The sequence below is a fragment of the Varroa destructor genome, unplaced genomic scaffold, assembly GCF_002443255.2.
Source record: "Varroa destructor unplaced genomic scaffold, Vdes_3.0 BEIS01000004.1, whole genome shotgun sequence".
NCBI classification, from domain to species: domain Eukaryota; kingdom Metazoa; phylum Arthropoda; class Arachnida; order Mesostigmata; family Varroidae; genus Varroa; species Varroa destructor.
In genome coordinates this window covers 14,126,790-14,139,591 of record NW_019211457.1, presented here as the reverse complement: position 1 = coordinate 14,139,591, position 12,802 = coordinate 14,126,790, and the positions used below count along the sequence as shown (strand labels likewise).

The 12,802-nt window shown below is 41.5% G+C and overlaps 1 protein-coding gene across 9 annotated transcripts in view; it reads left to right on the top strand.

The window, feature by feature from the left end:
- The first annotated feature begins 980 nt into the window (after positions 1 to 980).
- LOC111249741 (uncharacterized) overlaps positions 981 to 12,802 on the top strand; it is a 99,948-nt gene continuing 88,126 nt past the window's right edge. For 3 of the 9 annotated variants that reach the window (XM_086986375.1, XM_022804008.2, XM_086986373.1), the window contains exon 1: positions 984 to 3,931. The gene's annotated coding sequence lies outside the window, so the exon portion shown is untranslated. Of the gene's footprint in view, positions 3,932 to 8,622; positions 8,735 to 12,802 lie in introns of those variants that run through there. The other 6 variants (XR_015325913.1, XM_086986377.1, XM_086986379.1 and 3 more) reach the window with 4 other exon arrangements.

The following is a 12,802-nucleotide window of genomic DNA, read 5'->3' as shown; positions in this document are numbered from 1 at the left end:
TATTATGGTTGTAATTATTTAATGTGGTCTGCAACTTGAGTGGACGCCAACCCAATATTCGGCTTATGGCATAGGATGAACTATGATTCTCCATTACTGTCGCAGAAAACATCCTATTTGAGAGAAAATATATGTAGCCTAAATTGCGGTAAACAGAAGATTGGCCTTTAGGTTGATAGCAGAAAATGATTAGGTAAATATCTGTGGTTTTTTCTTTCTGGAAATACTATTTTTTTGTTTGTTGTTACCCGAAATGAATAAGGAAATAAAGCGAATTACGAACAATGTAATAACACCAACCCGACTGCTAAAAAATAGTCCGTGCTATCTTCAGTAATGGAATGTCGTCTAATTTTTCTAAACTACTTCCTTTTTTTTTTGTTTAAAAATAAACGTTATAATCCAGAACAGTACAAAAACTATATAAAATCGCACGATGTATAGCCTCTGATAAATTGAATTTTCTTATGAAATATAAATAAACTGCTAACTCCTTAAAAACGGGTAATGCATTTAATCTTAAAAAAATTGTTGCCTTTTGAAAATTTAGGAAAATATTTTACAATATTAATATATATATATACTTTACTATATAATTCTTAACGAGACGCACTCCTATCTCCCTTTTTGGAAGCGATTGTATACTTGTTGAATATAATTCTAGCGAATATTTTGTAGTATATCGTGAAATCTCGGCTTTTCTTTTGGTCCATTTACTCGACTATCTTTTCTATGCCTTCGCTTCAAACTCGCCATCTCCTTAATTAAGTTCGCAAACCACACACATCTCATTGATTTCATGTCAAAGCATTTTCCCGCGTAAGCCTGTCGCTTGTGAAATTTTTTCATTATTGCCACATTGTGCTGAGATCATTTTTATTTACTGCCTATTCAGACCGACATTATTTTGTTTTTTCTTGAGTGATGTCTTTATCAGTATGGTTCTTGCTCATACGTGAGGCGCGGCACATAAAAATGAATCAGTGCAAAATCGTTGTCGGTACAAGAGCAATAATCAGAAGCCAACCGTGCTGCGCAGTGAAGTTTGTGTTTGGCAAAGGGATCTGTGAAATTCGCTGCGCTATAGGCAGGGATCTTCCATTTGTTGCGTATTCGCCTTGACAGAAAAGAGAGCGTTGCCCAGGGAGTTCTCATGATTTGTCTTGCCGGTTATTGTCATCGCTTGGAGCTCGTGTTCCAATTACCCTTTCCCGCACGGGCCAATGGCGCGAATACAGCGCCCAACGTTGCTCAAGGTTGTGTCTCTCTGGTTTGTTTGTGTACAATTTTGCGCGCCTCCTCGCCCATCGTTCATGTTCTTTCCAAGATGGCCGCTCCTGATGGCACCAATCCGACCAATAAGGTGACTCCTTCGAAGGCCACGTGACTCAACATTGACCAATAGCTAGCCTCCCATTTAGTTTACACTCTCTATTTTCGTGATGAGTACCATAAGTGTTCATGCCGAACCGACTACCAAAATAACAACAACAACAACAATTTAATAAACTATTTCAACCCACGCAGTCTAACTTCGTCCCTTAGCGACTAGGAATCACCACTACTAAACACCACATTGTACTTCTTTTTGGTCAACTCCGCAGCTTCGCCAAGCTTCTCCCGTCGTCTATAGCTGAGAGAGAAGTGGAGCCGGACGACTGTATGTGGACAACGCGCGAGGAGGTTTGGTTGTACGAGCCGCGGCGGCGGCACGCAAAAACAAACAGACAACCACGAGAGGGTTGGGAGTAGCAGCGACAGGCAGCACAAACAGTCGTTCGTCGCCGTATGAGCGGCTGCTGTTGCCGAATCGAAAATACTCAGCCAAACAACAGCGAGCAGGTGTAAGGCGTATACGCTTAGGCGCCTCACCCTCACACCATAATCGACAGCCGGCTACACACAACATCGATGATACACACGGGCACAAGGCTGTAGCAAACGTAGGCCAGCTCAATCGACAGAGAACGTACGGTAGTGTGCTGTGTGCTACGATAGCAGAACAGCGAAGCTGGTAATGGTGTTGCTGCTGGGGCTGTTGGACTGGCGCTGCTCGTTGCCCCCTGTCTGCGTGTCATTCGCCGATACTACTTTTGCTTCTAGCAGCTGAACTGAGTAGGAGAGTGGCTGCCACCGGCCGTACGGTTCTTTCAGTCCGGCCATAGTATCGTCGTCCATTGAAGAGGCAACCAACTAATTGACTGCAGCTAGCACGGCGCCAGCAGCAGTTGCCGGCAGCTCCCTATCGTCGCTAGAACTGCCGCGGCTGATGGTAACCAGGAACATATCGGCTACTGCGCGCCAAGCAAGACAGACAAGGAGAGAGCTCTCTACGCACACAACAACTACAGACCCTAATGTATAGGGGTATAATCCGGAAGAGTACGTACCAGACAGAAGACGAATCCCCGTAGGCCATTCTAATGTTCTAATTGACGGTACGTCGAGATGCCTGTTGTTTGCCGTATATCTGCGATGGCAACCTCTTTGTGAGTCGCATTTTACCTAGCTGCACGAACCGCTGAAGTGTCTGTCTGTCGCTGTTGGCTGGCGGGACAGCCTGCGAAGAAAGAAACAGCCACATCTCGCGGATAACAATGGCTATCGAGCACGAGTAACGAATTGGAAATTATTTGCGTCAACAGTAAGACATGCCGTCACAAATCGCATCACATTAAGCGATAGGATGTTACAACAGCTCATAGAAAAAGTAAAGGTAACCGCGTATTTCACCGGGCTGAGCAGCAGCGAATAGGTGGCAGGCAGTGCTGTAACGTGTACGTGATCACCTGCGTTGCTTGTGACACACGCAGGGAACGAAAGTGAAATAAGTGTTAGAATCAAGCAATAACGTGCCGCCGTCTTTTGCGTGCGAAGCAGAGCCATAACAAGTTATATGGGGCGAAGCCAATGAGTTTCTGTATCACTGTGACTGTCAGCAGCTCAGCCACGCGCGCCCACCTTCAAAATACTTCCTTACATTATTGTTGCTATTTGAAATTATAACACACTATATCAAAGACAACAAATGCGCAAGCCAGCTGTTTGAACAGGGTCAAAGGATACTTACCGATAGGTTTATCGCCAAATCTCAACAATCGTCCTACCGCCTTTAGCGGTTTTCATCCATATCAGCTCCGTACTGACCGCCACCGACCGTCAGTTTTCGTCATCGTCTCGCCGCCGGTGTGGTTGTTTTTATTGCGGATGAACCCGCGCGCGCCGAAGATCTCTTGCCGTACTGTTCCGAGGAATCGCCGGTGCTGGGTGAATGTGCGCGATTCGACTGTGCATCGCGGTCCGTGTGTCGCTGTGCTTCTCGTTAGTCCGTCCGATCGTCAGTCTACGAGTGTCCCACAGTGCGTGATGGAGTCCGGCTCTGTCGAGTGCGTGGATGTGTGCGTGTAGCCGTGTGTCGTACGTGGATGCACATCTATGTATTCCGCATTTTGACAAGAAGGCAAAACGGATTGCTTATTTGAGGAAATGTTGCCAGCATAGTTGTCAGTGATGGTGATGATAAAGACAACTCGGAGATAGGGTCCGATCGTGGAAACGCTGGGTGACGGCTGCAAGCGGCAGCCATACCGATTTGTCCAGTGAAGTTCTCCTTGTTTGTTGATATTTCGAGGTTGTGTTGACGTTATGGTCTGACCGAGTGAAGTTGTGGAAGAATTGGGCGAACCGAGGAATTTGTGTCAACTACGGCTGTGGCTAAAAGAAATTGCGTACCAGCGAGTGTGTACCCCTCTTTCTGCACTTGTGTGCGAAAAAACGGCCGTTCATCGGACCGTTTGCCTCCCACCGGTGCCCCTATTAGAGAACGTACGTACGAGTGCCTACGGATGCTATACGATACAGAAAAAAACGGATTTGAATTTGCAGTGCATCGACTTACAACAACAACGACAGCGGTATATCACCAAGAACGGTGAGTATACAACAGTTGATTAACCGAGCCGACACGGTTAGATCTGCTCATTTACTTATTTGTCTAATGGCTTTGCTCTTCAACGGGCTACAATAATGTCGGGGCAATGGTCTGTATGGGAAAGAAAAGACTTGTCGGGGTCGGTTTTCTGTAAAGCACACGTTTCTTGGCGCCAGAAATTTTTCTGCAATTGACTAGAAGTACAGTCGTTCTACTGATTACGGAAAAAACGGTTGTAGCAAAAAGAAAACCTGTGCAAATCAATGTAACGCAATATAAAAGAGAAACAAGTGTTTTGCGCGCTCCCTTCAAGTATTGTTGTATACGGCGCATACCTAAACTACTATGCTTACATTCGGATATATAGTCAATGGAACAGGGCGCGAACAGGAGGCGGGAAAACAACATGAGCAGTGGGATTTTAGAGGGTACTTATTTTTTTGTCTCATGTGGGACACTGAAAGAGGGAAACTTCAACACAAGATCTGTGGATGCGTGGGTCAATCCACCAATAAATCGCCGTTAAGCTGGCGTTTCCTATGGCAAGACAAGGTAAGGCAAGACAAGATTGACAGCACCTGAATTGTATTTACCGCGTCGTTTCTGTCATAAATCCATTGCTCGTAGATACTTTTCAAATGTTGTGAGCGAGGATGACAGCCTTCTTGGTATCATGTGTCAGCGGCTAAGGAACTCTGAAATAAATTTCGGTCAAAGTTTATAACCATAAGAAGAAGGAGCTGGTAGTAGACACTCTCATTGTGACTCACATGTTCAATAGTACCTGTATGTACTTGCATACTATATATGCCAATAAAGAGTGTGCACATTTGGGCAACAAAGAGTACAGAAATGTTATTAGATTTCTTCTGTACAAACGACAGAAACAAGCACTAAGTATCACATGTTATTCCATAAAGCCAAATTGTAGATACGAAGTGGGCTGTATGGAAAATGATGACTACGGTGAGGTTTAGAGAATGGATCATTGCAAAAGAGTATTTATGGTTTTGATTGAAATAGAAGAGTATGTTTAGTCTGCATGGCTCAACACGATTGTAGCTTAAAAAATGACAAATGCAAAGTAACTATTGGTTGAAAATGAGAAACGCCGTTGAAAATCAAAAGTGGATAGGTAAAAGATGGCCATTATTCACTTCTGTGCTCTATAAACAGGAACATTTTAGTCTCCTTGCCAGTGTCGGTCTTTATTGGCTAGCTATCAATATTTCCGAGAGAACACCTTTAAGTATTTGATCTATCAACACTTAGCCTGATGTAGATGCTCCATACTGTTGACATACTGAGTGGAAACTGTAAACGTGCCATAACTTGCGTTGAAATTGAGAAAATTCTTTCCCATTTATCGTGTCGAAATCGCGGAAATCTCTGGACGACCAAAAAAAAAAACGCCAAAATAATGTATCCCTTAGTGTTTTCGACTGGGCCCATTTACTTAATTAAATCAGTCGGTTGCCACGGAGCACGCAGTTACTGGATACGCGTCACAGCCATAAATAAAACAAAGTGGCTGGTTGCTGTTACCAGCTTCCATTTCTGCTCTTCGCCCGAACAACATGTCGAATAACAGTGATTCATAGTTGTAACAAGGCTGTACGACGAACTTACCTCTCTTCGAACTGACACTGCTTGGTCCTACAAAAAATATCAATAAACCAACGTACTCAAATGAAGGTGAATTTGTACTGTATTTTTGTATTTGACAGCATAAATAGTCAACGTACTGAGTTCAGTCGCTGACACTACTATCACATAGACCTGCTGCCTAGTAATGTTTTAACGTTACTTCTAGTTTTCTTTTTCCCGTAAGGCGGACAGCAACAGGTCGAATAGACTAGTGGGGTTTGTCGAGTGTTATCATCGGTTCGTCATTTTACCTGCTAATCCTTTGACAAAGCTTGTTATTCCGACAAACTCTTTCAGGAACCGCTAGTCTGTTCTACTAGCTAAGTGCTTAAATGTCATCAACGTTTACAACCCGGCCTCTAAACGCTGAAACGGGGACGGACTGTGTACGTCAGCTTGTACCTTCATATTAATCTATGCATTATATTTCAAAACGTAAAATTTGCCCTGGTTTCACTTACTGAACATTGACGATCGACATTTCAGTGCCGACAACCCGCGCAAATGATGACACTCGCATGATAGTAACGATGAAACCCTACCAAATATTAATGACGTTTCAAGACGGCTAGCCTTTGAACCGAGCGTGCTTATACTACTACCATGTACATGATTCTTGCAGGTATTATGAACGTAATCTGCCTAAAAACAGTACACGTTCTCGAGATGTTATAGTAATAACAGTATTATCCGCTGCGGCCAAAGGCCATTACACTTTTGGTTAGTGACATTTAAACGACACGGAAATTCTGGCGCTGAAGTAAAGCGTTCAATGTTGCCTTGTGCTTGGCCAGCGCAGTCCTCTTGGCGGCCTGCCATCTATCGAATTGAGCTCTGGATTATGATTTCGCCGCCGCGAGGTCACCGGTTACCAAGCTGAGCTGGTCTCGGGCAGGATCATACTGCAGTGACAGAACATGCTTGAAGAATACCCTCGAGTTGGGGCCGCATGTGCTACTTGTCTGTTGGGCTTGTCTGGTTGGCTCACGCTACACATATATATCAAACCCTTGATTGATGATTGTTACAGTAGAAATTTTCCATCTTGCATTATTTCACTAGATCGAGCTATTAGTCAGGGCGCTGCTTGTGGCTGTCTGTCATTTAGATGTACTACAGTTAGGAGAATTGTTTCAGTTCGACTACATCAGTGAAACTAGTCACATATATATATATTTAGCCTTAGGACCAATCTTCATACAGTGGTTAAGCTTCCTCTGCGAACATATTTCGATGGTCGGCATATGATCGGAACGGTATGAATCCAATACTGATGGAAAGCGTGGCTGATGCGCTTCGTATATGGTTCATATTATAACCGTGGTAACGATACTAGCCAAATTTAGGATTTCTTGTGGGAACTTTAATTTATTTCCAGTGAAAATTTAATAGCTTACATGAAATGTATATGCTTAAAAATGGGTTAATTCACATGCGATTAAGGTCGACGCCGCCAAAAAATTCTCAAAAACGCCAGGCGGCAAAAATTTTCCGTTCATTTTTATCCGCCATGGTACTTCGTCTTAAACAAATAATCAAACTGATAACGATCAGCTGTGTACGATAATATAGAGAGATTATTGTCAGTGTCGATCATAAATCCTATTTATTCGGATTCCATCATGTAGGCTACATGTATTGATCTTAGTCAATGTAGTAACTTATGATCTGGTCCTCTCGGCTGCTGATACAAATACTGAATATTTCTTATCAGAGCGGACTTCATCTGTTCAACGTGCATGGATATTTTTAAAAAATGTAGCATACTCAGAATATAACATACATTCATTCATCTATAAACTCATATTATTTTTCTCTTCAGCAATAGCGCCAGCCAAAAACAACTTGTAGTAATGTTCTTATGTTTATAAGACGCGATTGTCCACTTAGATATTTTACTGGAAATTAATGGAGTTCTATGGTTCAGTGGCTACGCGCGTGTCTCAGTTAGTGACTAATACGGTATGTGCTTGTTTTTTATGTCTGTCATAGGCAATATTTTTTTATAAAATTCTACAATATATGTAATATATTTCCGAAATATTGTTAGTATAGATATCGCACAACAGGTGCGTAAAGAAGCTAACGTATAAAATTGACAAAAACATACGTATAATAATGTATATTAATATGTCGATATGTCTTGTATTTGCTGATTTTATTTTTTGCGCGCGAAAATCCATTATGCTTGTCCACCCGACTCTATTGATAATTGGTCGATATTCGTAATGTTATTATTTTTTATTGCGGTCAATGTAAAACGAAAACATTTCGGCTAGGTAGATATAGGCACGGTAGATCATTTTTTTGGAATATTTACACAGACAGACACGTAAAGATACTCGCATATCATAAACAATTTGCACAAGCGAAAGCACTTGATTCGGGTGAGGAAAGTGGAACCGGTCATCGGCCAGGGCAACTTTTATGCTATTTATAACAACTATTGAATCCGATAGCAAAATTAGGATGAAAATCCTATATTTTCACTTGCATTCTAGCATTATTCGTACTTAGCGTTTAAAATTATAACGCAATTCATGTCTTATTACTTGTTTCTCGTTGCTGAACTGCAGTGGCAGCATCTTCTTCACCGTTTTTTGGCACGGAGCTTGGAATTTCTAGATTATTGTGCGAAGTCCAAGACGTACGGTTTAGTATGTATCGGGAGGGAATGAAAAACGTTTGTGTGTATTGCTGTTGCGAAAGACAAAAAAGGAGTTGGGGGATATTCGGTGTGTTCACTACGGTGATGACTCGCCATTTGCGACGAGGTCAACTTATGATGGACCTTTGCCGCCAAGAGTGGACGGCGGTTTCATTACGTCTACGTACTGTTTGCTACAATACGAATGCAGTTAGTTACTACATGTATGGATATTGTATAGCAACGGAACAAACGACTATTCAAATGCCAGTTGATGTAACAATTTTCCGGTGCGAAAAACTTGTTTTAATAGTAGTTTGTAATAAAATTTATTACCGTTCTTATATATGTTTTCAATACTAATAATTATAAAAAAGTAACTTATATATTCACACAGGCCGTACAATACGTGCCTGCGGCAGGACCTGGAGCAGCGATCTTTGGTCTCTCAGCCAAAGGCACGGCCGCCTAATCCACCGCGTCGATAATAATAATAATTGTAATAATACGTAAGTATGTTACTTCGTTGTTATACAATGCAATTAAATCGAAATCATATTACTCCCTTATTAAAAATCATACATTTGTATATATATATATATATATATATGCCGCCGAAAAACACTTGTGTGCCCGTCAGAGAGCGTGACTCATGTGTTTTTGTAAACTATCTTTTTGGAATGATAAAGTGAGTACCAACCGAACTAGCAATTGTATATTGGCGCAGGGCGCGTTTGTTACAATGGTTTATAGAAAATAGACCAGTATTTAAAAGGAAACCCTGTGTTTTCAAGTACAAATTTTCTTCCATACTTTATTTTCAGACAGCTTGACTGCGGAACAGAGTATTGATGTACCCAATGAATGGCTAAAACTTAAATATCTAAAACCTTCTCAAATATTTATCTACATTTATATTCTGCCAATGTTTTGTAGTGCATACTGTGCTACATATGACTCTACTACATCAAAATATATCTTGGGTATAGGTTTGTCATAGCTGGCATACGGTAATTACTTAGTACTCCAGAAACTCTCGTTTTTCCTTAGAGGGTATTTTCGATTTTTTTAGAACGAAAATGCATCCATCATGGATGCAGAAATCAATTGCAGCAACAGCCGTTCGTTCCCACATGGTCCACAAGATCTCTCTATTGTGAGCAAGGCCAAATTAACATTCGAAGTATTGCTTTTGTCGATGAAGACCTCATACTGCCAGACTTTTACAATAGGAAAAAAAACATATTTTTTAACAAGTTTATTTGTTCTTGCCAAATTAAAACCATCGATGATATCATGTCAAATGGTAAGCCATGTCTTTATCGGCAAGCTGACATAACGGTTTATACAGAGCAACTTAGCGTCAAAGTGAACGCTGGCCGAGTGTGTGAGCTTGTTCTGTAGCAGAAACTTATGGTTGCCCAACAGCACAGGTTTGAATTTATTGATGTATTGTCTATGAAACATCATTGAACAAGAGTCTCGCAAATCGCGACATAACAACGCTAAATTGCTCACTATCGCTGTTAAAGAAGTTTTCAACGATACGAACGTTTCGACGCTGGTTTCTGGAAGCGGTTTAGAAAGACTGACAGCCAGATGAACCAGATGGCGTTATATTCCATAGACGCATTCGACAGGAACATACCTGTCGACCCTTGGAGCAGATTTCATCTAAACGTTTGTTTTAACTTATATGCGGTACATGAACAAGCTTTGCCAAAGTGGTCCAAATACATTGCTGCGTCCCGGTGCAGTTACATATTACTGTAGCGTGAGGAATCTAATTGTCTATTTGTGCGTGACCGGCCCCACCAAACGTATTATCATTGTGTTACCTGTGTACTTGTTAGCCTAGTCTCTTTCCGTCTTCATTGGTTTTCACCTGACAACACCATTTTCGCTCTCTATCGTTCTGTGTTATCTCACTCCATACTGGACCTGCCTGCTTTCAGGACTACGGCAGTTGGTCATATCTTTTAATGGTTTTGTCTGTCTGTAGGCCCGCCATTCTTGGTGCGCCCAGTTTAGCATGGCAGTGCTGGCGTTTACGCACTAACGCTTTTCGGAGCGATTCGAAATGATATTGAAAATTTGCGTTGGACTATTTGAACGTCTTAGTTATAACTTACTATACGTGCAGACTGTCGCGACCAAATGTAGGCTTCTATAAACGTCTTTATTCTATTCGCTTAATTATGTTTAGATTAAGGAAGTGGTGGAAATTACTTATAATGATAATATATTAAACTTTTTAGTTTTTACTAAAATAATAATAATTCTTATTCTTCTTTCCTGTTTTTTTTAAATATTTTTTATTTTATAATTTCTTTTTTATAATTTAGTATACAATAATAAATTTCTGATAACGCGCTTATTTCGCAGCTTAACATCATTGGAACTAGAGACGTCTATTGATTTTTATGTTTTCATCTCATTGCTACGCACTACCACCTAAAAATCCAAACTCCAAAATACCCTAATATAATAATAATAAACACTAATATAATATTTTCTTTATAATATATAATTTTATACATGGAAAAAAGGGCACGCTACAAACGTACCCACTCACACAGAGTCAACATGCCTACGCCTCCACTTCTCTTTAAATGTATATCTAGTCTTACACGTTATATAACTCCACACGATCGGTAGTAACATTCAGTGATATTATACGAATATTACCGTGTGCTTGTGTGCGCTTGCATATGGGTGCGTGTATTGCGATTATGTTGGATCGGAGTGCAGCCATCGATCAGGAGCCAGATACCCGCTAACGGTGATTAGCTGGCGGTAAGAAAAACTGACACTAGTCAGCTGAACAGTTTGCTCATCCGTCGCTGAATTGGTCGTCCATTCCAGGAGCGACTTTTTTCCTCTTTTTCCTTCGTTGTGTTTCTAAATGACAGATCAAATGAATCAAAATCAATAATTCATTCAATCCATTCGACGAATCTTGCGATTCCATTCAGCAGATACCTTCCAATGGATAGACTGTTTTCTACGCACCGTGACGATATGACGCCTGTGGTGACTATAACAGCACACATATCAACACACATATTTGGGCACTAGACTGTTTGTACGCGCTTCATCAAATAAGGATATAATTCTTCCTCGTTGTCCGTCGTTATCCTTGTACATATTTACCGTGATCTTCAAGCAGAGTTCAAAAAAAAAAGCAAAATTCTAAAAAGGAAGGAACTGTTTGTTAAATTCAATCGTAAACGCGGTCACAGAAAAGATCTAATTTATCAGTCTGTGACGATACGTGTTATTGTTATTATTATAATCGTGCAGATCCAGGGTATGGCGGCCACTGGTGCAATGTATCACAAAGTGTCGCGAATTTCAGTAGCACTTAGATTGTTTTCTAGTGTTTTAATTAGAACGAAGACGACTGATGTACTGAGAAACAACTGCTGCCAGCAAATGCTTATTTTTGTCTATTTTTGACAGGCATAACGTTACTTCATATCATTAGTTTCATTAACTGCGAGTTACTGTGTTAAAGTATGGAAGCAACAACCCATTCAGCAATCCCTTACATATCTTTTACTTCCCTATAACTACCACTGGTAGCCGTGCCAGGCCAGTAACCAGAAGTAAAACAAACTAAATTTGCTAACAAACTGCTCCGATTCAATGCAGAAAACCAATAATTGTTGTGCATGCGTAACGCTGAATAAGATTTCCTGCCCACGGACGATGCGTCCGTTACCTTTCAACGCCGTCCCGTTATTCGATTCTTTTTTACGTTTTATTCTATTCCAGTGGACTTGGTGTACGATCAGTCGTCGCGCAATACACTACCCTAGTCCTGCTCTCCTCGGCCTCCTCCGCCCCAAACACCAAGAACGCCACCTTCACTGTCTTTCTATTCAATTCCAGGTATGTTCTTGGTGGCCGCTTTTGGCTTTTCCAATGGATAACGAGTACTCATATAGAGCTAGCGCTCGAACTCGTTATGGCGCACCGCGGCCAAGTTTGACCTGTTCATCCGTTGCTTTTGGCTGCGCAATGCTGTTGTAGTCTCTTAGACCGTGTTCTTCTTAGACTGTGTGGGAATTGTTCGCCGTGGTCCGGCACCTTGAGCGATCCAGTGCCTGATTCAACTTTCAGACCATTTTTTAGCTCTTGAGCTCGCTCAGCTGTTACTGCTGGTCTGACTTTTCTGATTGACTACGACTAGTTTGCGGCTGCTAGCAGAAGTATCATCAGCGATAGCTGTTCCGACCAGATCTTTCTCCCTTTCTAATTTGTCCTTATTTCATTCTTTTCTTTGTCTCTGAGGCTATATAAAACTGGGCTTGCAGGTCTGCAGCACAATGAACCTAAAATGGCATGGGCCAGAGTAGGGCGACGAAGGTTCAAATCAACCAATGGGTGCCGCTGGCGGCCTTCGAAAAGGCAATGAATCGGGTAACGACAGGCTACCACACAAGAGAATGTATAGGGTTCTCTGTTAGGTTAGAAAAGCTCTTCACTCTTTTAAATCTGTGCCTCAGTCAGAATAAGTAGCAACAGCCTCAGTTGTAGTTGTAATAGGTGTTTGCCGGAGCAGTAACACAGGC